At 27.1% G+C, this 24,506-nt stretch overlaps 1 protein-coding gene across 1 annotated transcript in view; it reads left to right on the top strand.

Annotated features, from left to right (window-relative positions):
* LOC117181045 (prolyl 4-hydroxylase subunit alpha-1) overlaps positions 1-24,506 on the top strand; it is a 561,792-nt gene that overhangs the window by 394,168 nt on the left and 143,118 nt on the right. The gene's annotated exons all lie outside the window — the stretch shown is intronic.

Here is a 24,506-nt window from a genome sequence, read left to right as displayed (position 1 = left end):
GGTAATGTGGGAAATTCAAAATGGGAGGTAGAAAGGAGAAAAATGAGAAGGGTATGTAATATTCGAGAAGGGGTTATGGAGTGGCAGGACATTGAGTTAGAGTTATTGGTTAAACAAGGAGAAGAGAGATGGACAAAGATTATAGATTCGAGGTACAATAGATGGTGTATGATGGTCAAAAGGTTGACGGAACCAGAATATCTGCAAAAAATAAAAAAGGAAGAAAAATGGAGTAGCGTTGTACGGTTCAGAATGGGAGAAGGAGTGAGAGCATGCAGATATTGGATGAATGAAGAGGAGAATTTATGCAGAGTATGTGGATACGAAATGGAGTCATGGGCACATGTGTTAGAGAGATGTACAGGAGAGGAAGAGGGACAGTTGAGTGTGGATGAGTGTGTAAGATGGATCTTGGATGGTAGTGGACAGGGTGTGATGTGGATGAAGAAGTTGGATGAAGTAAGGGAAAGCAAGGGAGTAGGGCAGAGCCAAACGGGTGATCCTGAAAAGGGACAGTAAAAAACGAAAATTGTTTTTAATATCGTGGAAAGTGCATTTTTTTATGGTAAGAGGAAACGGAAGCCCTGGAAGCTCGCTCATTTTAGGAATTAATATCACTACTGTTACTATTGTTTATCCTGCGTAATGCGAAAGAGTAGAATATAAGTAGTAGTTAAGTTAGACTAAGGATGGAATTGTAAATATATGTACAGGGAGCGGTGGCCCTCAAACCCGTAAAAGGGAGAGATTAAATACATAAATTTTATAAGCTAAAAATTCATTTTTTGGCTAATATATTTAACTATTTTATTTTAAACAGTAAATTTATTTTTTTAAGTTAAAAATTCAACTATTTGGTTGACCATTCATGTATTTTATTAAAAATTCGTCTTTTTGGAAAAAAACGATCTTCTTCGCTTCAGAATTCATCTTCTTAGTTGAAAATACGTGAGTTTTTTGTTGAGAAATATTTTTTTAAACTAAAAATGTAAATATTCCATTTTTTATCTTACATTGAGATTTTTTAATTGAAAATTCATGTGCTTTGTTGAAAATTTTTTTTTTATTTTTTGGTAGAAAATTAATCTTAGTTAAAAGTTGAACCACTTTGTTTAAAATAAATTTTTTGGTTTGAAATACATCCGTGTATATGAAGAATAATCTCGTTTTTTTAAATTAACTATTTTGATCAAAATTGGATTTTGTTTTATAAAAAAATGTTTTTAATTTAATTTCGTTATCTTAGGTTGTGAATTAAATTAATTATTTTATTTAATATGAAACTATACTGTTAAAAAAATTTTATTTGTAAATTGGTCTATTTTTTCAAAGTTAAATGTCATTGGTTGAAAATTAAACTATATTGTTGAAATTTTTTTTTTAAATTGATATTTTTTATTTGGAAATTTAAATACTTCCCTGAAAGTTAAAAATTCATTTTTCTGGATGAAGATTCTTGATTTTAGTATAAACTGGTTTGATGAAAAAATCATTTCTTCTTCTTTAAATTCAACTAATTTATTTTTAGCAAAAATTTGTTTAAAAACTCATTTTCTTTGGTATAAAATTAATCTTCTTACTTGAAAATACATATTTTTTGTTAAAATTGAACTATTTTGTTAAAAATTCGTTTTTTAGGTTTAAAATTAATTTTTTTAACTGAAAATTTAACTATTCCGTTTTTGCTTTTAAATTGATTCTTTTTACATTAAAATTCGACTACTTGGTTAAAAATTAAGCTTTTTGGTTAAAAGTTGAATTGCTTTGTTCAAAAGTATTTTTTTTTGGATGTGCATCACTCTAGTTGAAAGTTTATTTCTTTGCTTAAAAATTACATCATTTGCTGAAAATTCATTTGTTTAGTAAAAAATTAATGTTTCCATTGAAAATGTAAGTGTTCCATTTTTGGTTGAAAATTTATCTTTTTTGATGAATATTTAACTATTACATTTTTCGTTGACAATTTGCTTAAAAATAAATTTTTGGTTGGAAATTTTTCATTTTAGTTAAGAATTCATCTCTTTGGTTGAAATGTTAACTATTATGTTGAAAAATCGGTGTCTATTGGTCGGATTTTTTTTTAAACTTACAAATTAACTATTTCTATTGAATATTCATGATTTTACTTGAAAAATCGTCTTTTTGGCTAAAAACGGTAATATTTTGTTTAAAATTAATTTTTTTTAATATAATTTTTTTACTGAAATATTAGCCATTTTTATATAAATTGTTGAAAAATCTTTTTTTTTACAAATTTCAACTATTTGATTGAAAGTTCGCTAATTTTTTAAAATCTTACTCAGCAATTTTGATTAAAAATAATATTTTTAGGCCTTTTGTTGGTTGAAGATTAATTTTAATTGATAATAGTAATTATTAAAGTTGAAGATTCATAATTTTTATTGAAATTTACTTTTTGTTTTGGTTGGAAATTAATTTTTCCCTTGAAAAATTAACTAGTCCATTTTTTATGAAATTTTTTTCAGTTAATAATTTAAGAACTGTATTAAAAATTCGTGTTTGTCAGTATAAAATTAATCATCTTTGTTAAAAATTTAATGATATGATTAAAATTCGAAGATATTAATTTTATTGTTGAAAAATCCTTCATTTTTGGTTAAAATATTATTTTTTAACTTTAAATTTGTATAGTTTATTTGAAAATCCCTAATTTTCGTTGAAAATTATATTTTTTTAGTTGAAAATTATATATTTTAGTTGAAAATTTAACTGTTACATATTTAGTGGAAAATTGATTTCTTTCCTTGTAAATTTCAACTACATCGTTGGACATGCGCTTTCTTTGGTAAATAATTTATTTTCTTGGTTTAAAAATTCAACTATTTGTTTTAAAGTACGCCTGGTTTTTTTTCTAAATTCAACAATTTTGTTAAAAAGTATTCTTATTTGTTGAAAAATCGCTCTTATAAAAATAAATATTATAGTACGAAATTCGACAACCAATAGTTTCTTTCTGTACTCAAAGTTTAAAATAAACTTTGAAAAGTTCCCTCGCTAGTATCTTTTCACCCAATTGGGAAAATTCCTTCTCCTGGTCCTATTTTTGACCAGAAGTATGCATGGAATTAAAATATTTACATCCGGCAGTTGATTTTCATCTGCCCATATATTCGATGAAATATTGAACACCCAGTGGATGCAATAGGGAGATAGGTTGGATGCATCCCACCTCCTTGAATCTTCCTTTAATATCGAAGCCCTCATTTTGAATTCGGTATAAAGTTTTGAGCGCGTGACTGCAAGCCAGCCAGTGGAACTCCTCCACATCGAACTCAACTGCTCGTACCAACATACAAGACGTAATACCATCCGGGTAAACTCGATCAACTCCACTCGGACCCAAAAGGGTGGCAATTTCACCCCCGAGCGATAATTGCGGGCTCGCTTTCGAATTCTGATAATAATCGGAGAAGATGAGATTATTGGAGAAGTTCCATCCGACGAGCGATATTTTCTACTAAGAGCGGGGCCGAGTTTAGTAGACGGAGACTCTGAATCTGACTCTGAATCTGACTTCGAAGATTGTTTTCGTCAAAGATTGCTTTTATCCGTATAGAAAGAGCGGGACCAACTTCCAACACGTTTTCACCAAGTCCTTTTAACTTTAGACTCTTCACTTTTCAATATCTTCGTCAGCTTTTGAAAGTTTTATCCATACAAATTTAAAACGGCATTAGAACTGGAAATTCTGTTGTGGAAAGGTCACTGCGCAAGCCAAACATGTGTACTTAAACCGAAGATGAGAATTTTAAATTATAATTTAATCTCATTTAAATTTCTTTAATTAAAAAAAATGATGATTGCTCGACCGAAATCGCCACCTTTTGCCCCTTATGATAGAGGCGAAAGTAGCATATATTTGCCGCAAACCTCATTTGCGGGGCGAAAGTAGAATTAGTGAGGCGAAAGTGAAATTAGCGGGGCGAAAGTAATGTCAGCGGAGCGAAAGTAAAATTAGCTGGACGAAAGTGAAATTAGCGGTGCGAAAGTAAAATCAGCGGGGCGAAAGTGAAATTTACGGGGCGAAAGTGAAATTAGCGGCGCGAAAGTAAAATCAGACGGGCAAAAGTAAAATTAGCGGGGCGAAAGTAATATTTGCGGGACAAAAGTCGAATTTGTGGGGCGAAAGTAAAATTAGCGGGGCAAAAATAAAATTAGCGGGGTGAAAGTAAAATTAGCGAGGCGAAAGTAGAATTTGTGTGGCCAAAGTGAAATTTGTAAGGCGAATGTAAAAATTAGTCGATCAGAATTCGAGGCGCGAGCAATGCGTCGGACCCGCTTTTTTCGACCAAAAGGTGGCCACGGTCGGGAGTGGAATAAAAATAATATATGCAACACGGGACGAAAAAAGATTTTTCCCTCGTGTAATTACTGCCCTCGTGAGAATGGTCGTCCCTGCGGTGATTACTGCCAGAGCGAAGCGAGGGCGGTAAACGCAAACTCGGAAAAAATCTTCTCGATTGGGCAGTCAACCCGCCCGCGGGAAAAATCTGCTTCTTTCGCCCCTTGTTGCATAATGTATTATTTTAACAACAAAAATTGAATCCTGGAAAAAAAATTATTTATTTTCAACAAAAAAAGTGGAGTTTGTTATTAAAAATTATTTATTTTTAATAAAAAACAAGCGAACTTTTGTCAAATTGGGTCGAAATATTAAGCAACCAATTCAACTTTCAACCATGTAGATGAATTTTTTACCGAGAAGATTACTTTTCCACCAAAAAAGAAGAAATTTAATAAAAATAAAATAATTTTCAACCAAAAAGTTTGATTTTCAAATAAAAAAAAATTCTAAGAAAAATGTTTAAATTTCAACCAACTGCCAAAAAAAATTTTAACAAAATACAAATATGTTCAACCAAAAAGTTCAAATTAAAAAAAACATCTTCAACAAAATACATGTATTTTAAAATAAAAGGAGGAATTTTCAGCCATATAAGTGTAATTTTCAACTAAAAAGTATACATTTTATTGAAAAATGGAATCAAAGCATTTTTAACCAAAAAGTTTAGTTTTCAAATAAAAAAATAATAATAAAATTTTCAAATTTCCATCAACTAGTTAAATTTAAAGCCAAAAATGATGAAATAACATCCAAGAAGACAAATTTTCTGCCAAAAAGAATTATAAGAAAATTCAGAAATGTTCAACCAAACAGTTAAAATTCAAAAAAATCTTCAACAAAATACATGCATTTTACTAAAAGGTGGAATTTTTGGAAGAAAAGTTTAATCTTCAACTAAAAAATATAAATTTTAATTAAAAATGGAATACGAGAATTTTTAAACAAAAAAAAAGATTGTCAACTAAAACAGAATAATTTTGAAGAAAGAAGTTCAAGTTTTAACCGAGAAATAAATTTATAGCCGAAAAGCTTAATTTTTAATTAAGGATATTAATTTTCTAACGAAAATACGAATTTCTGTCCATAATCAACCGAGAAACCGAATTTTCAAAAATAAACACACACAAAAAAAACAGAATTTTGAACCCAAATACTGAATTGAAAAAATATGTGTGTTCAACTTTCAACTAAGTAGTTGAATTTACAACCGAAAAAGATGATTTTCAACTAAGAAAATTAATTTTCTTCCAAAGAAAACGAATTTTGAACAAAATATAAGACATTTTTAAATATAATCAAAAATCAAAAAAGAAGTTCAACTTCCAACCAACTAGTTAAATTTAAAAACTATAAAAAATAATGTTGTACCAATAAGATAAACTTTCTACAAAAAATTAATTTTCAATAAAATATATAAATTTGTAAGCAAAAATTTTAATTTTTACCTGAAAAGAACAAACTTTCCAAAAATATAAGAATTTTCGACAAAAAAAAGTCAACTGGGAGATTGATTTTCAAATAAAATAATGAATTTTCAAACAAATACAAGAACTTTTCAACAAACAGTTGAATTGACAATTAGAAAATTTGAATTTTCAAACAAAAAAAAGATAATTTTTGAACAAAAGCATTGATACTTTGTTGATTTTATTATTCACCAGAACATCAATTTTTGATTTAAAAATATATAACTTTTTATAAAAGAGATATTTTATTTGTTCAGAGAAATGCATAAAATTTTAAATAAGTGCGATAAATTTTCTACTAAAAAGGATTTTACGAAATGCAGAAACTTTCAACCAAAAGGTTTCATTTTCTACAAAAAAAAGACGTCATGAATTTTCAACTAGAAAAAAAAGAATACTTCAACGAAAAATTTGAATTTATAGCCAAAGAAGGTAAATTTTGAACTAAAATGATCAATTTTTAAAAAAATACAAGAATTTTTAACTAAAAAAGATCAAAATTTTTGTAGAGGAAATATTTTATTCTTTCAAGAACTTTTTGATGAAATTGAATCGAAATATTGACAAATAAGACCAACTTTCAACAAATTAATTGAATTCGAAATTAAAAAAAGAGAAATTTTCAACTAAGGAGATTAATGTTCTTTCAAAAAAGAACAATTTGCAACAAGATAGAAAAATTTGCTACCAAGAAGTTTAATTCTAAACTAAAAAAATATATTTTAAAAATATTTTTTGTTTGACAAATTATATTTCTTGGTTAAACCATATAATCTTCTTTCATTATAGAATTGTTGCATATTTAAAAAAATGTTCTATTTTTGAAAAGATTAATATGAGAGTAACTTCAAACTGAATTTAAATTTCAAGTTGATCTAAATATGATTTTTCTTATAGAGATTGGTTCAGATTTTACAATATTTTAATTTATAATATTTTAATTTGAATTTGAATTTAAAAAAATCATTTTTCAATTAAAAATAATAATATTTCCAATATTTTTAATTTATAAAAACGAATTCATAACCGATTGTTTCAGTTCGCAACCAAATAAATGAATTTTTAACTGAAAAGATGAATTCTTCACCTAGAAGATTAATATTTTACCACAAAAGGCGAATTTCCAGTAAACTAGATGGATTTTCAACAACCAAAAAACAGAATTTATAACAAAATAGTTGAATTTTCAAACAAAAAGATGAATTTTCAAATAAGAAAAATAGATTTACCACCAAAAATGGAATAGTTGGATTTTCATAAAAAATAAATGAATATTTAACAAGCAAAAACGAATTTTCAACAAATATGTTAAGTTTACAAAAACAAATAAATGAATTTTCAACTAAAAAGATGAATTTTTGACCATGAAGATTGATATTCTACTACAAAAGGTAAATTTTAGGTTAACTACATACATTTTCAACTAAAAATTACTAACTTTTAAACAAAATAGTTTCATTTTCAAACAAGGAATTGAATGTTTAACTTAATCGTGAAATTTTAAACTAAAAAAAGTCTACAAAAAAATAAATATATAAAGTAGTTGAATTATCAATTTAATCAAATGAATTTTCAACCAAAAAATTGAATTACAAAACAGTTAAATTTTAAAATTAATGAAACCTTGACTATAGCCATTTGTAAGGAAAATACGAAAATGTAAATGTATTTCAAATTTCGAATTTTTGGAAAATTGATGATATAGGAAACATGATAAGCACTATCGAACGTAGCCACTAGACATAGTATATTATGTCTGACGCTGTTACTGGCAGGTACATTACATGTAATGCAAGACACCTTGATATATACACACGTGGGAATTTTTATTCTTGAAATAAAGATTATACTCATTTTTAAATGTTTACAATGCCCTAAATAATAATTTATAATTAAAAAAAGGATAAATTTAATTTGCAAAATAAAACTGGATAACAAAAAAATTTTTAACGTTCCACAATACCCTGAATATGAATTTACGATTAAAAATTTAATTACTAAAAATTGAATTTTCAATACAAACAGAAAAATTGTTAAGACAATTCAATATGCAAACCGAAAACTTAAAATTAAAAAAAGGTAACTTTCAACAGAGAAACATTAATTTGCAACTAAATAATCAAATTAAAAAAAAATATAAGCAACCAGTCAAATTTTTTGTAATATTCTTAATTAATTAAGTTTACAACAAAATAAATAGATTTTCAACTAAAAAGATGAATTTTTGTCCAGGAAGATTAATATTGTATCACAAAAGGCGAATTTTAAGCAAACTATTTAAATTTACAAGCAAAGAGACGAATTTTTAAATCAAATGATAAATCTTCAACAAAAAAAAATTAATTTTTTAGCAAAAATGAAATAGGTGCATTTTAAGTTAAAAAATTAATTTTCAGGGAAAAAATTAATTTTTAACAAAATAGTTCAAGTTTCCAAAACACAAAAGAATTTTTTAACGAAATTATGAGTCTACAACCAAAAAAATTCATTTTAAGCTAAATAGTTAAAATTTTAAAGAAAAGGATGAATTTTTAACTAAAGAAAAAAATTTCTAAACAAAAATAAAATAGTCCAATTTTAGATGAAAAAAAAAATTGGAATTAAAGATGCCAATAAATAAATTTGAAAATAATAAGATGAATTCTTGACAAAGAAGATTAATATTTGACTACAAAAGGCGATTTTTCCATAAACTACATGAATTTTTAAACAAACAAAAAAATCCATTTTTGTACTGAATAGTTTAATTTTCAACCAAAAAAGATGCATTTTTAACAATAAAAAAATAAATGTTCAACAAAGTGGCTCAACTCTTACCCAAGTACTTAAATTTTCAATTTAATCAAATTAATTTGTAACCAAAAATGGAATAGGTGCATTTTCAGATGAAAAATTAATCTTCCAGAAAAAAATGAATTTTGAACAAAATAATTAAAGTTTCCACCACATAAAAGAATTTCAAAATAAAATTATGAATCTTCAACCAAAAAGTTGGACTTTTAATCAAATGAGATGAATTTTCAGCAAAATAGATAAATTTTTCAACAAATGTTTAAATGTTCATGCCAAAGGATGAATTTCTTAAATTTTGGATAAAAAAGTTTTATTTTCAACAAAAGAATTAACTTTTCAACCAAGTGGTCGTGTTTTTATACAAATGATGTATTTTTTATCTGGGGTTTTATTTTCTAACATTAAAAACATAAACTATTTAAAAACCCATTTAAATTAATTTTTCAATATTAAGATTTCTGAAAGTTGTTAAAACGAAATCTCTTGAAATTCTTTGAAAACTGTTAAAATAATTAGAAACATTTTCAATCTTTTGGAATTTCTTTATGTCCTTAATATCCATGAAACTCTTAAATCCATATAGATCCCTCAAAATACAATTTCATTTATTTCCTATAGTTCTCGAGAAATTCGTTTAAATTTCGTCGAATTGTTAAATCCACTTGAAATCGTAAAACCCATTAAAATACAAAGAAATCATTTAAAACTCCATGAATATAAATTAAATCATTATATAAATTTAAAAAAAAAAGTTAACATAAATTCGATCGTGGATTTTTATTTTCTAATACTAATAACCTAAACTATTTAAAAATCCATCACTTTTTCCAATATAAAGCATACTAAAAATGTTCGAAACGAATTAAATAATAATTTAAAAAATTACTTTTCATAAATATTGTTAGTCGCATATTATTAAATTTTAAATAATTATAATAAATATAATATATACTGATATAGTTGAATTTAGAGTGTCTAGAAATTGTTGATTATCACAAAATTATCATTCTTTAATTTTAAGCGCCGAAATATATTTAAACAATTTTAATTTATTCATAAATGTTTGCCTCAAAGAATAGTTGAGGTTTCTTTATTTTTTTAACTTTGATAAATCTTTGAATTAATTCAATATTATGTTCAATTTTTTAATTGTTTAAATTCTATACATTTTTTAATTTGTCTTCAATAAAATATTTAATTTTTGTATATAGTTGTAGAATAATATTCAATTTGTATAGATTCAACGAAAAAATATTTCAGCTCTAAAGATTTGTTTTCAATCCCAAATAGCTTAGTATAAAATAATTAAAACTTAAAAAAAATTATAATAGATAATTTTCAAAGTTAAAAAAAGCTTTCCCTTACGGCAGCATATTCTAGTTTTATTACAGAATAATTTTCCAGAGAAAAAAATTAACAATTGTATCTTCAAATATCGTACATTAAAAAAAAGGAAAAAATTTCGAAAATAGGGAAAAGAAGGGGTCCTATAAAAAGAAAAATATATATCAGGAAGATTTTATAATTAAAAATTTCGACCAAAGTTCTATATATACTTACTTTATTTAAACAATCTCAAATAATATTTCATTATTTTAGAATTCAGTGATATTTCTTTTCAAATGTAGATTTATAAGAACTCAATTCTAAATAAATTATTATATCAGATTACTATTCCAGACATTTTCTTATTAAAACTAGATTTCAAACTAATTTGTAATCTTGGTAAAATCTGACGCTAAATGTAATAAAATATTGAAATTTAAATTCTGATTAATGAAGAAGATTCGGCACTTGTCGTATTTCGATGCTGGATTTAAAGTTGGTTGCAATTATAAGTTTGAATTCCTTACTGCGTCGCCTGCGGTTATTAAGTGGCGAGTGCAGAATTTCTATTCAAGATGACATTATACCATTAGTAGAACTGGTATCGTGGTGAAACGAAACTTTTTATATAATTTGCTGCAAGCGATTACTTTGCACGTAACCAATCCGCAAAATCTGTTTTTTAATTTTTTTAATTGAAGATCAATCACATTGTTACTTGTTAATGAATTTCATACAATTATGAAACATAAGACGATCAATCGGATTGTTTCTTGCTTATGAATTCCGTTGAATTGTGTAACATAAGACGATCAATCACATTGTGACTTTTTTAATTAATTTTATACAATTCTGAAATATAAGACGATCAATCACATTTTTACTTGTTTCTGAATTTCTTGCGATTCTAAAACATTAGTCGATTAATCACATTGTTACGTGCTTTTTAATTTCATACAATTGTGATACATAAGACGATTAATCACATTGTTATTTGCTTCAGAATTTCATACAATTATGAAACACAAGACGACCAATCACATTGTTACTTGCTCGTGAATTCCGTAGAATTGTGAAACATAAGACGATCAGTGACATTGTGACTTTTATAAAATTGATTTTATACAATTCTGAAATATAAGACGACCAATCACATTGTTACTTGCTCGTGAATTCCGTAGAATTGTGAAACATAAGACGATCAATGACATTGTGACTTTTATAAAATTGAATTTATACAATTCTGAAATATAAGACGATCAATCACATTGTTACTTGTTTCTGAAGTTCTTGCAATCCTAAAATATTAGACTATCAATCAATTTGTTACTTTTTTATAAATTTCATACAGTTGTGAAACAAAAGAGATCAATCACATTGTTACTTGCTTCTGAAGTTCTTGCAATCCTAAAATATTAGACTATCAATCAATTTGTTACTTTTTTATAAATTTCATACAGTTGTGAAACAAAAGAGATCAATCACATTGTTACTTGCTTAATAATGTCATAAAATTCTGAAACATAAGACGATCAATCACATTGTTACTTGATTATTAATTCCGTAGAATTGTAAAACATAACACGATCAATCACATTCTGACTTTTTAAATTAAGTTCATACAATTCTGAAATAACAGAGATCAATCACATTGTTACTTCCTTAATAATCTCATAAAATTCTGAAACATGAGACGATCAATCACATTATTACGTGCTTTTAAATTTCATAAAATTGTGAAACATAAGACGATCAATCACATTGTTACTTTTTTCTGAATTTCTTGCAGTTCTAAAACAATAGACGATTAATTACATTGTTACTTGCTTATGAATTTTATAAAATTGTGAAACATAAGACGATCAATCACATTATTACTTGTTTTTGAATTTCTTGTAATTCTAAAACATTCGACTATCAATCTATTTGTTGCGTTTCTTTTATAAATTTCATACAATTGCGAAACATAAGACGTTCAATCATATTGTTACTTGCTAATGAATTTCATACAATTGTGAAACATGTTGCGATCAATCACATTGTTACTTATTTATAAATTTCAAAACATTCTAAATCATACGACGATCAATCACACTGTTTCTTGTTTCTGAATATGATTGGTAAAAATTATGGTTTCGAAAAATTTTAATTTCAATTCCATTATTTATTCATTCCCATTAATTAATTTTATTCCATTTTAAAAAATTGGTAAAAATGGGTAAAATGATAAATATGATTTGTCTCTTTTGTTTCACAATTCTATGAAATTCATAAAAAGGTAACAATGTGACTGATCGTCTTATGTTTCAAAATTGCATGAAATTCAGAAACGAAGATTTCTTTCAATTTGTTTTACGGTACAATTTCAATGTTCTTGATTGCAAATTCAGATATGTGCTAAAAAGTTCCAATAATCTGTGAAAACTTTAATCTTTGAAATAATTTTTTTTTAATCCATCGATTTGTATATGAAAATAATCTTTTTTTTTTTGGTTGTTGAAAATTTGTCCTTTTGAATTGAAAATTCATTTTTTATAGTAGAAAAGTCATATTTCTTGGTTCAAAATTTAAAAATCCTGTAGAAAAGAAAAATATTTGTTTAAAAAAATCCACTATTATGTAAGATAAATATTTTATTTGCTTACTGTTGTTCTTGAAAATCATTTTTTGGTTAAAAGTTAATTTTTTATATAAAAATTTAAGTATTCTATTTTTTATTTAAAATTTAGCCTTCAAAATTAATGTTCTTGATTAAAATTTTTAATTTTTTGTGAAAATTTAAATTGTATTATTAAAAAATAAAATATTATTTTGTAAAAAAAATTATTTCTTTAAAGATTAAACTATTCATATGAAAATTTGACTGTTTTTGTTGACAATAATTGTTTTAAAGTTCATTTATTTTTAATAAAAATGCAAGTATGTATTCCATTTTGTATTGAAAATTTATCCTTCACCAGTTGAAAATTCTATTTTTTTTAATTCGCCTTTTTGTAGAAAATTAATCTTCTTGATTGAAAATTCCGATATGTGGTGAAAAATTCAACTGTTTAAAAAATTGTAATTATATTTTTAGAAATTTACCTATGTGGTCCTAAGTTAATTTTTTTTGTTAAAAATTCATATTCTCGAGTTAAAAATTTAACTTTTTTTCTTGAAAATCAATTTTTGGTAAAAAGTTAATTTTGATACAAAAATTTATCTATTCCATTAATTGTTGAAAATTTATTTTATTTTTGATTGAAAATTTAGCCTTCACAAGTTGAAAATCCATGTTTTTTTGGTATATTTCATTATTCGGTAGAAAATTAATGTTTTTGATTTAAAATTCTGCCATGTGATAAAAAATTCAACTATTTTGTGAAAATTTAAATTATATTGTTAAAAAATAAACTGTTTGGTCTGAAAATAATGTTGTTGTCAAGAATTTATATTCTCGTGTTGAAAATTCAACAGTTTTGTAAGAAAAAAATGTCTGAAATTTGAACAATTTGCTAAAAAAAAAATTAAATAAAAAATTCCACTATTTTGTTAAAAAAATAATTTATTTGGTTGAAGATTAAACTATTTATATGAAAATTTAACTGTTTTTCTTGTGTATCATTCTTTTTCTTTTTATTAAATTTTAATTTAAAAAAATTTAAGTATCTATTCCATAGTTGAAAATCCATGCTTTTTTAATTATTTTTTTTTTAGAAAATTAATGTCCTGGATTGAAAATTTAGCTAGGTGGTGTAAAATTCAACTATTTTGCGAACGTGTTTATCATACTTTTAGAAATTCAAGTATTTTTACCTGAATTAATTTTTTTTAATTTAATTATTTTTAAAAAATGTCTTTTTTAACTTGAAAATTCAACAATTTAGTATAAACTTAAACCTAAAATTCAAAGTATTTTTTTTACTACGAGATAATTTGTTTTTTATTAAAAAAGATTTGGCCAGGCTCTCAATCAACAAAAATTAATTAAAAAAATTATCAAACAAAAAGTTCATTTTAAACTAAACAATTGCAGTTTTACTAAAAAAAGTGGTCATTTTAGCCACGATGATTACTTTTCAGCAAAATGTTTACTTTTCAAAAGAGAAAACGGAAATATATTTCCATTAAAACAAAGGGAAATATTTTAATTTGAATTGTACTTTGTGAAAACAACCCGCATAAACTGGTCATTCGTGGCATTGATATGCGTCTCTGTACAGTCGAACGGTCAGGCAGAATTGTGTGTTTCGGGGGTGCCTGAATAAAAAGGGGGTAAAACGCGAGGGATGTAGAAAAACACGGAAAAATTTATTTCGGCCGCTACTCAGGTGCGCGCAGTGAGGCGATATTTCGGCTCTGCAAAGCGTTAACGGTCGTCCAATAATTCCGGTGTGCTTCGTTAATTCCGGAAAACGGAAAACCGACATGGCAGGACATGTCGTTCGGCTTCCGGCACGATAGGTTCCAACCTCTTCTCCCGGGAATCACCGGTAATTGTCGACCTATCGTTCGCCCTTCCAATCTAACATTTGCTCTTCTCGAAAAACAGAACAAGATTTATACGATTCCTGCTTCCGATTAACGACCTCCATTCCGGTTTCGGCTCAACGAATGTTTGCAATCTGATCTGATAGATGTCCGTAAAGAAGAGAAACTTCAGTAGATTTCAGTAATTTGTGTTAATTCGCAAAAAATACTGATAAGTGCAGGAACCGACGGCAGTAGCTGGATGGTGATTCTTCAATCCGAGAGATCTCAAATGTTAAGCACGGACGGGCGCGGTCAGCACTCGGATGGGTAACCGTTCGTGATTCCCACTTAGGTTTGTTTTTTTCATGCTGCTTTCCTCATGAAAAAGAAGTATTGGTAAGTATTGGTCCTAATACTTTTTTCGCGAATAAGTATTGGAAATCTAATAGTTTTTCGCGAAAAAAGTGCTGGATCCAATACTTCTCTCACCAAAAAAGTTGAATTTTTAACCAAAACATGAATTGTAAACTAAAAATATCACAGTTGATATTTCACCACCAAGACAAAAATGAATTTACAACAAAATAAGGTAATTTTAACCTAATGAGTTTAATTTCAAACAAAATAACTAAAGTTTAAAAAATATTGTTAAATCGTCAATCAAATTATTGAATTTTCAACCTATAAAGACGAATTCTTAATCAGAAAGATGAGTTTTTAACAAATGAAAAAACGAATTTTCAAGTAAATAGTTCAATTTTTAGTTAAAAAAATTGAAGATACATTTTTAGTAAAAAACATTCATTTTTAACAAAGAAAAAACGAACTTCCAACAAACAAGTCGAATTTTCAACCGAGCGGATGAATGTTTAATTAAAATTAGAAATCTACAAGCCAAAAAATATTTTTTAACAGAGAAGTTCGAGTTTGAACCAGAAAGGTGAATTTTCTAAAAAACATGTGAATTTTCAACCCGAAAATATTGATTATCTGCCGAATAGACGAATTTAGTGAAGAATTTTCAATGATGAATTCTCAACAAAGCCACAAATAATTTTTGTTCAAAGTATTTCAACCCAAAAGTTGAATTTCCCAACCAAAAAGACGAATTTTGAATAAATAAAGATTTTTTGGTAAATAGTTAAATTTGAGAAAAAAGTTTATTTTTAATCTAATAGTTACCGTTAAAAAAGAACTGGAAATTACAACCAAAAAGATTAGCTTTCTAACAAAAAAGAAAAATGTTAAATTCAGAAACATAAAATTTCATTAAAAAAAGAGGGCAAATTTTTATCAAAATAGTTTTGATTTTCAACAACAAAAAAGTTAATTCTGAACCAAACGGTTGCAGCTTAAACAAAAAAAGAGAACATTTTAACCAAAAAGATTCATTTCTTAACAAAGAAGAATTTTCAACTAAAAAATATTAATTTTTAACCGACATTGGAAGTTGTATTTTAGTTTTAAAAAATTAAAGCGAATTTTTATAAAAATAGTTCAAATTTCTAAAAAAAAAATAATAATTTTTTATATATTTTTTAAAAACTTTTATCCCAGTAGTTTTAAATAAAAAATGGAATAGTTCCATTTTCAAACAGAATGATGAACTTTTAATTAGAAAAATTATATTTTCATTAAAAAAATTAAATTTCAACTGAAATGATCTTCATAACCAAAATTATCAACCTCAAACAAGAAATTGAATTTTAAACTAAAAATGTAAATTTTCAACTAAAAATAGAACAGTTGCATTTTCAGTTGAAAGAAAATTAATTTATAAAAAAAGTTTTCAACAATGCTGTTAAGCTTTCAACCAAGGAAATGAATTTTCAACTGACCCGATAAACCTTCAACTGGAATAGTTCAACTGGAATAGTTAAGTTAAAAAGGAAATATAAAAGAAATACTGAATAAAACAGTTAATGTATAGAACTCCTAAAAATAAGATCAAGAATTCAACTATCAAATTTGGACAACCAATATAAAATGTTCCTTTTTTAATTTGAAAAAAAATCCTCTAAACGAAAATTTTCAAAAAAAGTTTTTTTTTTGACAAAAATAAAAAAGGGAAAAGACTCATTTTACTTTCCACTTTTTTATCTTTGTCCAAAAAAATTTTTTTCAGGATCTTTTTCCAAATTAGAATAGGAACATTTAATCGTCGTTCTCCAAATTTTCTCGTTGGAATCTTGGTTTTATTTTTAGGAATTCTATACAATAACTTGATTCTTGGACGTTAAATAGGATTAGGTTTAAATAGGATTTAGGATAGAGAAGAGATTAAAAAAGATAGACGGGAATATCGATTGACAGATATAGGAAAAGATTTGCAGGAATAGACAAAGGATAGAATGAGATAAAAATGAAGGGATTCAAAGGGTAAGGCGTGTATTTAGATTTACAGATCGAAAAAGATTGACATAAATAGATGAAGGAGAGAAAGAGACAGAAAGGAGGAGATTGAAAAAGATAGACGTGAATTTAGATGGATAAAGAGATAGAAAAAGATTTCCGTGGATAGGCAAAGGATAGAATGAGATAGAGAAAAGGATATTGAAAAAGATAGATATGAGTTTATATTGACAAAGAGATAGAAAAATATTGACTTAAATAGGCAAAGGATAGGTTGAGTAAAGAAAAGTGAATTGAAAAAGATAGACGTGAATAGAAAAAGGATAGGGTGAGATAGAGAAGAGGGGATTGGGAGAGATAGATGTAAATTTAGATTAACAAAAATATAGAAAAAGATTGACGTGGACAGATAAATGATAGGATGAGATAGATAAATGAGGATTAAAAAGGATATACTTGAAGTTAGATTGGGAAAGAGATAGAAAAAGATTGATGTGGATATACAAATGATAGGATGAGATAAAGACTGGATTGAAAAAGATACACTTTAATTTAGTTTAACAAAGAGATAAAGAAAGACGGACGTTGAAATTAAAAAAGATAGAGGGGAATTTAGGTTGACAGAGAAACTTCAGTGGGAACAAAACCATTAAAATCCCAAGAATTTCCTTGGGTCGTTTCTAGGACGTCCAATGTCAGCCGAATCAACATATCTAAGACGTCTAATGTCCTAAAGATTTCTTAAAGATATAGGACGTCCTCGGGACATCTTTGGTGCCGACATAGGACGTCTTTAAAGCATCCCTAGATGTTCAAAAGGCATATTTCAAAATACGTCTTAGGGATATCCCGAAGAGGTCTCTACGACATCCTTAATTTTTGTACCCAGTAGACACAAAACCACGGACGTCCTTGGTGCGTTCCTGCGACGTCCAATGTTAGCACAATCAACCTCTAATGTCCTACAGATGTCTTAAAGACATATAACGTTCTCGGGACATCCTTTTTACTAAGATTGGACGTCTTAGGAGCATTCCTAAGAATATCCAAAAGACGTCTTAGGGATGTCCCGAAGACGTCTCTAGGACCTCCTTAATTTTTTTGCCCACTTTTGCATAAAGTTTTTCACTAGTCGTCAAAACTTTTTACGTGTATTCATCTACTAAAATCCTGACTTAATTTGATCAAAAAAATTCAATTCTTGTAAAACGGAAGCTGAATGTTACTAGTCACGAAATGCTCGCGTTCTCCAGTTAGTTAAATTGCGCAGAAATCCTATAAAGGTAATATTGTAGGAAGTAATCCTCAATAGCGGAATCTCGATTAAAACATTTGACTGTGGAATCTAGGACTGAAAATATCAGAATGGCGATGCACGTACGCAGAGGAAATCACCATTCTCTCTACACCCTCGTTAACGACTCGACCGTAGCACATAGGCTCTTCTGAAAATCGAGTTTCGCGAAGTTCATGGTTCATGATCGAAATTTCTGAATGCTTTTCCGTTACCCCTTCGGACCTTTCCCGTTGCCATTTTCACCCTGAAATCGACGACAATCGGCCGATTAGCCGTGAAACGGCTTTACGGCTGAATTTGCATAAGGCTCGAGGATTAAACGAGGCACGATCGAGACCCGGGCAGAAAGACAAAAGTCGATAGTACCAAGTGAAATAAACGGGAAGAAAGAAAAGATAAAAAGTATCACTAAACTACCGGAAATGTAACGAAACAACCTAGCGGGGAAAAAAAACGAAGGATGTCCTAGAGACATCTCTAAGACATCTCTTAGACAGCTCTCAGACATCTCTAAGACGACTTTTAGACATTCTTGGAATGCTCTTAAGACGTCTGATGTCACGAAAGACGTCCTGAAAACGTCCTATGTCTTTAGGACATTCGATTCTGACTGTGCCGACATTGGACGTCCTAGGAACGACCCAAGGACGTTCTTGGGATGTGCGACATTCCCTGACAATTCCAAGTTTTTCCAGGTATCATAAATTTGTTCCAGGGATAAATTTTTACATTACGGACCCATTCAAATATTTCCCATTATTTAAAATGATACAAGAATAAAAAGAATTTCTTCTAGAAAAGATTAATTTTCAACCAAATAGTTGAATTTTGAAACAAAGAAATTCACTTCTCAACCAAACTTTCCAACATGTTTAGTTTTATTTTTAACCAAAAAGATCAATTTTCAAATTGATTGTGAACCACAAATGAAATAGTTACATTTGCAGTATAACAAAAAATTATTTTCGACAAAAAAACATTAATTTTTAATAAAATAGTTAAATTTTCCAAGGAAAAATATGAATTTTTAACTAAAATTACGAGACGTTAATAGTTAAATTTTTAACCAAAAAGATGAATTTTTAACTAGAAAGGGAGAATTATTTGCCAAAAATTGAATAGTTAAATTTCCAGTTAAAAAAATGTAATTTTCAACCAGGGATTAATTTGAGAAAAAAAGATAGAATATTCAATTGGAATAGTTACAATTTCAGTGAAGATAATTATTATTTTCATACAAAAAACTAATTAAAAAAATGTTACATTTTTGAGCAGTGATGAATTTAAAAGAAATGATGAATCTTTAACTGAAATAGTGAAATTTATAACGAAAACGATAAATTTTCAAATAAAATGATGAATAATTAACTGAAATTGTCAAATTTTCAAGAAAAAAAGAAAAGTCCCAGAAAAATTGAGTAGTAAAATTTTGAGTTAAAATAACTGATGTTTAGGTGAAAATATGAATTTCTGACTAAAATGACGGAATATTCAATTGGAATAGTTATTTAAATATTCAGTTAAAAATTAATTTTCAACAATAAAAAAAACACAAATCTCATCAAAACAGTCTTTAACGAGAGATACATTTTTAAATAAAATTATGAACCTTCAACCAAAAAATTAATTTTTAACAAACTACTTGAACCAAAAAAGATTTTAATTTTTAATAAAAAACAGTTAAATCCAACCAAAAAATACGATTTTTCAACATAAGTAAAAATTTTGACTATGAAAGATTTTTCTCTCAAGAGAATTAAAATATTTCAAGCAAACTGCTAAATTCTCAAAAAAACACGTTCATTTTCAACCAAACGAGGATGAACAAAAATTAAGAATGTTCTAGAGACGTCTTGTGAAATATGTCTTTTCGACGTCCTATTTCCGCATAAAAAAAGATGTCTCGAGACGTTTTACATCTTTAAGACGTTTTTAGGACATTGGTCGTCTTTGAGACGTTGATATGACTGACATTGGGCGTCCTAGAAACGACCCGAGGACGTTCTTGGGATATACATGATTTTGTGCACAGTAGGTAAAAAAATTAAGGATGTCCTAGAGACGTTTTCGGGACATCTCTAAGACGTCTTTTTGAATATATGTCTTTTGAATATCCTAGGGATGCTCTTAAGACGTCCTATGTCAGCACCAAAGATGTCCCGAGAACGTCCTATGCATTTAAGACGCCTTTAGAACATTAGAGGTTGATTGTGCTGACATTGGACGTCCTAGAAACGCACCAAGGATATTAATGGTTTTGTAATCACTGGGAGCAAAAATTAAGGATGTCTTAGAGACGTCTTCGGGATATCCTTAAGCCGTATTTTAAAATATGTCTTTTGAGCATCCTAGGGATGCTCTTAAGACGTCCTAAGTTAGCACAAAAGATGTCCCGAGAACGTCCTATATCTTTAAGACATCTTTAGGAGTTTAGAGGTTGATTGTGTTGACATTGGACGTCCTAGAAACGCACCAAGGACGTTCATGGTTTTGTGTATACTGGCCCAAAAATTAAGGATGTCCTAAGGATGCTCTTAAGACGACATATGTCAGCACAAAATATGTCCCGAGAATGTCCTATGTCTTTGAGACATCTTTCGGACATTAGAGGTTGATTGTGCTGACATTCGACGTCCTAGGAACGCACCAAGGACGTCCGTGGTTTTGTGTCTACTGGGCACAAAAATTAAGGATGTCGTAGAGACCTCTTCGGGATATCCCTAAGACGTATTTTGAAATATGCCTTTTGAACATCTAGGGATGCTTTTAAGACGTCCTATGTCGACACCAAAGATGTCCTGAGGACGTCCTATGTTTCTAAGACGCCTTCAGGACATTAGAGGTTGGTTGTTCTGACATTGGACGTCCTAGGAACGCACCAAGGACGTTCTTGGGATTTTCATCGTTTTTTGTTCACTGGGAAGCTTATAGCGCCACAGAACTTGCAGCACTTTATTTGTATTTTACAAGTGGACATTTGCACAAGTATTAAACGCGCGACGTAAACTGGACTCTTCATTATCCGAATAACGAGAGTACCTAAGGACCGTTGAGAACAACAGCTGCAACTAAGGACCATTTTTTTCTCCGATGTCCACCGAAATTTAGGAACGGAATTCAAGGCATTTTCCAGGTTTTCCAAGTCAAAGAGTCAAGTTTTTCTAGGAAATTTTTTAATGATGACTGCAAACCACGAAAAGTGCTAAAATGTTTCTTAATTTATATTGTAAATAATTTATTATGGGAAAAGAATTATAATTCATCATTTACATTGTAGTTGGAACAATATTTATGGGTAAAATAAAAATATTTCGTTCATTTAAACGCTCAAAAGTTGAGGAACATTGAATTTTTGCGAACATAAGCTGTCTTTGAAATCCGTTAAATATTTGCGAATTTCTTGAAACCTCTTGAAGTACTTAAAATCTTTGTGAAATTTTGAAATTTCTGTCATATATTTTGGCAATTTTTTACATTTTTGTAAAATATTTGAAATCCTTGAAATTTTAATGGAAGATTTGTGAAAGCTTATTTTTAATCTTTGTGAAATCTTCTGTATTAGTTTAAAATTATTGAAATCTTTTGAAATTTTCTCAAATAGTTGAACCCTTTGGAATCAGTTTAACATCTTTGAAATATTTTCGTATTCGTTTGAAATCATTTAAATATTTGAAATCGTTTAAAATCTTCGAAATATTTTGAAATCTGGTACTGTGCTGTAATAAACAAAAGATAAATAATATCTTGATAAATAAAAATATAATTTATATAAAGTAGATATTACTTTTTTAAATTGATATGAATTACAAAAATAATGAAAACTTGAATTTTGACATGATCAAAAATAAGTACCCTGTTTTTAAATTAAATTTATTATTAAATTAAAAAATTGATATCCAACCATAGAGATGAATTGTTAACAAATTATATAAAATTTGTAACCAGAAACTTGAATTTTTAACTAAAAATGATCAAATTACTAAAAGCAAATAAAATAGTTTCATTTTCATTTAAACAAATTAATTTGAAACCAAAAAAAAAAGAAGAATTTTAAATAAAATTGCTAAATACAGTAATATAAAGATAATTTTACAAATGAAAAATCATTCTTATTACGTTACTATTTAAAAAAATTCTATTTAAAAGATCTATTGAAAAAAACACGCAATTTCATCTAAAATAGATAATTTTTCAACCGAAAATTGAATAGTTAAATTTTTAGTTAAAAAATTGTTATTCAACCAAAGAGATCAATTTTCAACTAAAATTATGAAATATTTAATTGCAATAAATAAATTTTTCGTTACAAAAAATTAAATTAAATAGTTCTGTTTTCCCTTAAGCTACTAGAGACATCGAAAGAAGAATCTTTATTTATTTTTTCCCCCCAATAAATCTGTATTGTCATCAGAGAATTACAGAAAATTTAGATTGCAATTTTGAAAAAAGTTCGTTTTCGATCAAATACCTCGACTTAAAAAAAAAATTTTTATTGAATTAAAAAAATGATATTCAATAAAAATGATATTCAATCATAAAGATGAATTTTCAACAAAAAATATAGAATATTCAATTGGAATAGTTAAATTTTCAGTTGAAAACAAATTTCAACTAAAAAAACAAATTAATTATCAGCCAAAGAAAAAACGGATTTTTAATCAGGAAGATAAATTTTCAATTTAAATGATGAATCTTCAACTAAAAAAATTAATTTTTTAAATAAACTAGTTAAATTCAATCAAAAGACAATTTTTCAACATAAGTTGAATTTTTAATTGAGAAACATTTTTTTCGGCGAATTTATTAAAAACAAATAAAATAGTTACATTTTCAGTGAAAAAAATTAATTTCAAACAAAAAAAAAAATTCTCCACAAAATTGTTAAATGGTCACGGTTAGTAAAATAAACAAAATTCGAACTCTAAAGCAACAAATGTGTATTTCAAAACAGATTTTAATTTTTAATTTATTTTGAAAAACGAAGATTAATATTTTGTATCATTATTTTTTCAACAAAATACATGAATTTTGAACCAGAAACTTGAATTTTCAACTAAAAACGATCAATTTACAAAAAAAAAAGAATCGTTACATTTTCAGTTAAAACAAATTAATTTCAAACCAAAAAAACTTTTAAAAAAGAGTTTTAAAACATCCCTGATATTTTCAGGCGTATATGAAAATTCCCGGTCAATTTCACTATTTCCAGGTAGGAAACACGCCCGATTTTCCCTTAAGCTACTAAAGAGATCGAAAAAAAGAATCCTTTTTCAGAAATCTGTATTATTAACAGAGAATAAGAGAAATTCTTAACGTTTTTGCAGGCTAGAAGCAGCCATGAATGAAAAATGTTTTAAATAAAATTTTTTCTGAAAGAAAATTTCCTTATTCTCAGTCCGGAGCTTTTCCCTTAAGCTACTAGAGACATCGAAAGAAGAATGCTTTTTCATTTTTTCCAAAAAATCTGTATTATTATCAGAGAATCATCTAAAATTTAGATTGCGATTAAAAAACCAAAAAATTAAGCACGTTTTCCAAAAAATTCCTCGACTTAAAAAAAAGAAAAATTCAAATTCAAGGTTCTCCTGAATTTTCAACAAAACAGTAACTTTCAACCAAAAGAACTAATTTTTAGCTAAAATAATGAATATTTAATGGGAATACTTTAATTTTTAATACAAAATTTAAATTTTTTTACAACTGCAAAAAATACGATTTTTTAAGAAAATACATGATTTTTCAACAAAATAGTTTAATTTTTAACTAAAAAAAGACCAATTGTGAACTAAATTGTTGAATTTCAATTTAACAAATGAATTTTTCACCTGTCTGACGAATTTTGAAATAAAATTATGAATCTTTAACTGGAATGGTTGAATTTTACACCAAAAAGATTAATTTTCAATAAAAAAAAAGATTAGTTTCTAATAAAAGGCGAATTTTCAACTGAAAAAGATACTTTTTCAACCAAAAAAAAAAAAAAAAAAAAACAATTATTAAATAAAACGATGGACTATTCAACTGAAATGATTAATCTTTATCTAAAATTACTGAATTTTCAGCCAAGAAGATTCATTTCTATTTAAAAAAACATGCAATTTCAACTAAAATAGATAATTTTTCAAACAAAAATTGAATAGATTTTTAGTTAAAAAATTGATATTCAACCATAGAGATGAATTTTCAACGAAAATTATGGAATATCCAATTGGAATAGTTATATTTTCAGTTAAAAAACAAAATTTAAACAAAACAGTTCTGTTTTCCCTTAAGCTACTAGAGACATTGAAAGAAGAATCCTTATTAATTTTTTTAAAAATAAATCTGTATTATCGCCAAAAAATTAACTAAAATTTACTACAAACAAATAAAATAGTTACATTTTCAGTTAAAAAAAATTTTTCTAGAAAATTGTTAAATACAGTAATATAAAGCTGCTTTACAACTACTTAAA

This window comes from Belonocnema kinseyi, chromosome 10 (assembly GCF_010883055.1).
Source record: "Belonocnema kinseyi isolate 2016_QV_RU_SX_M_011 chromosome 10, B_treatae_v1, whole genome shotgun sequence".
Taxonomy (NCBI): domain Eukaryota; kingdom Metazoa; phylum Arthropoda; class Insecta; order Hymenoptera; family Cynipidae; genus Belonocnema; species Belonocnema kinseyi.
Note: the sequence above shows the minus strand (reverse complement) of the source record. Positions and strands in the feature narration are given on the sequence as shown.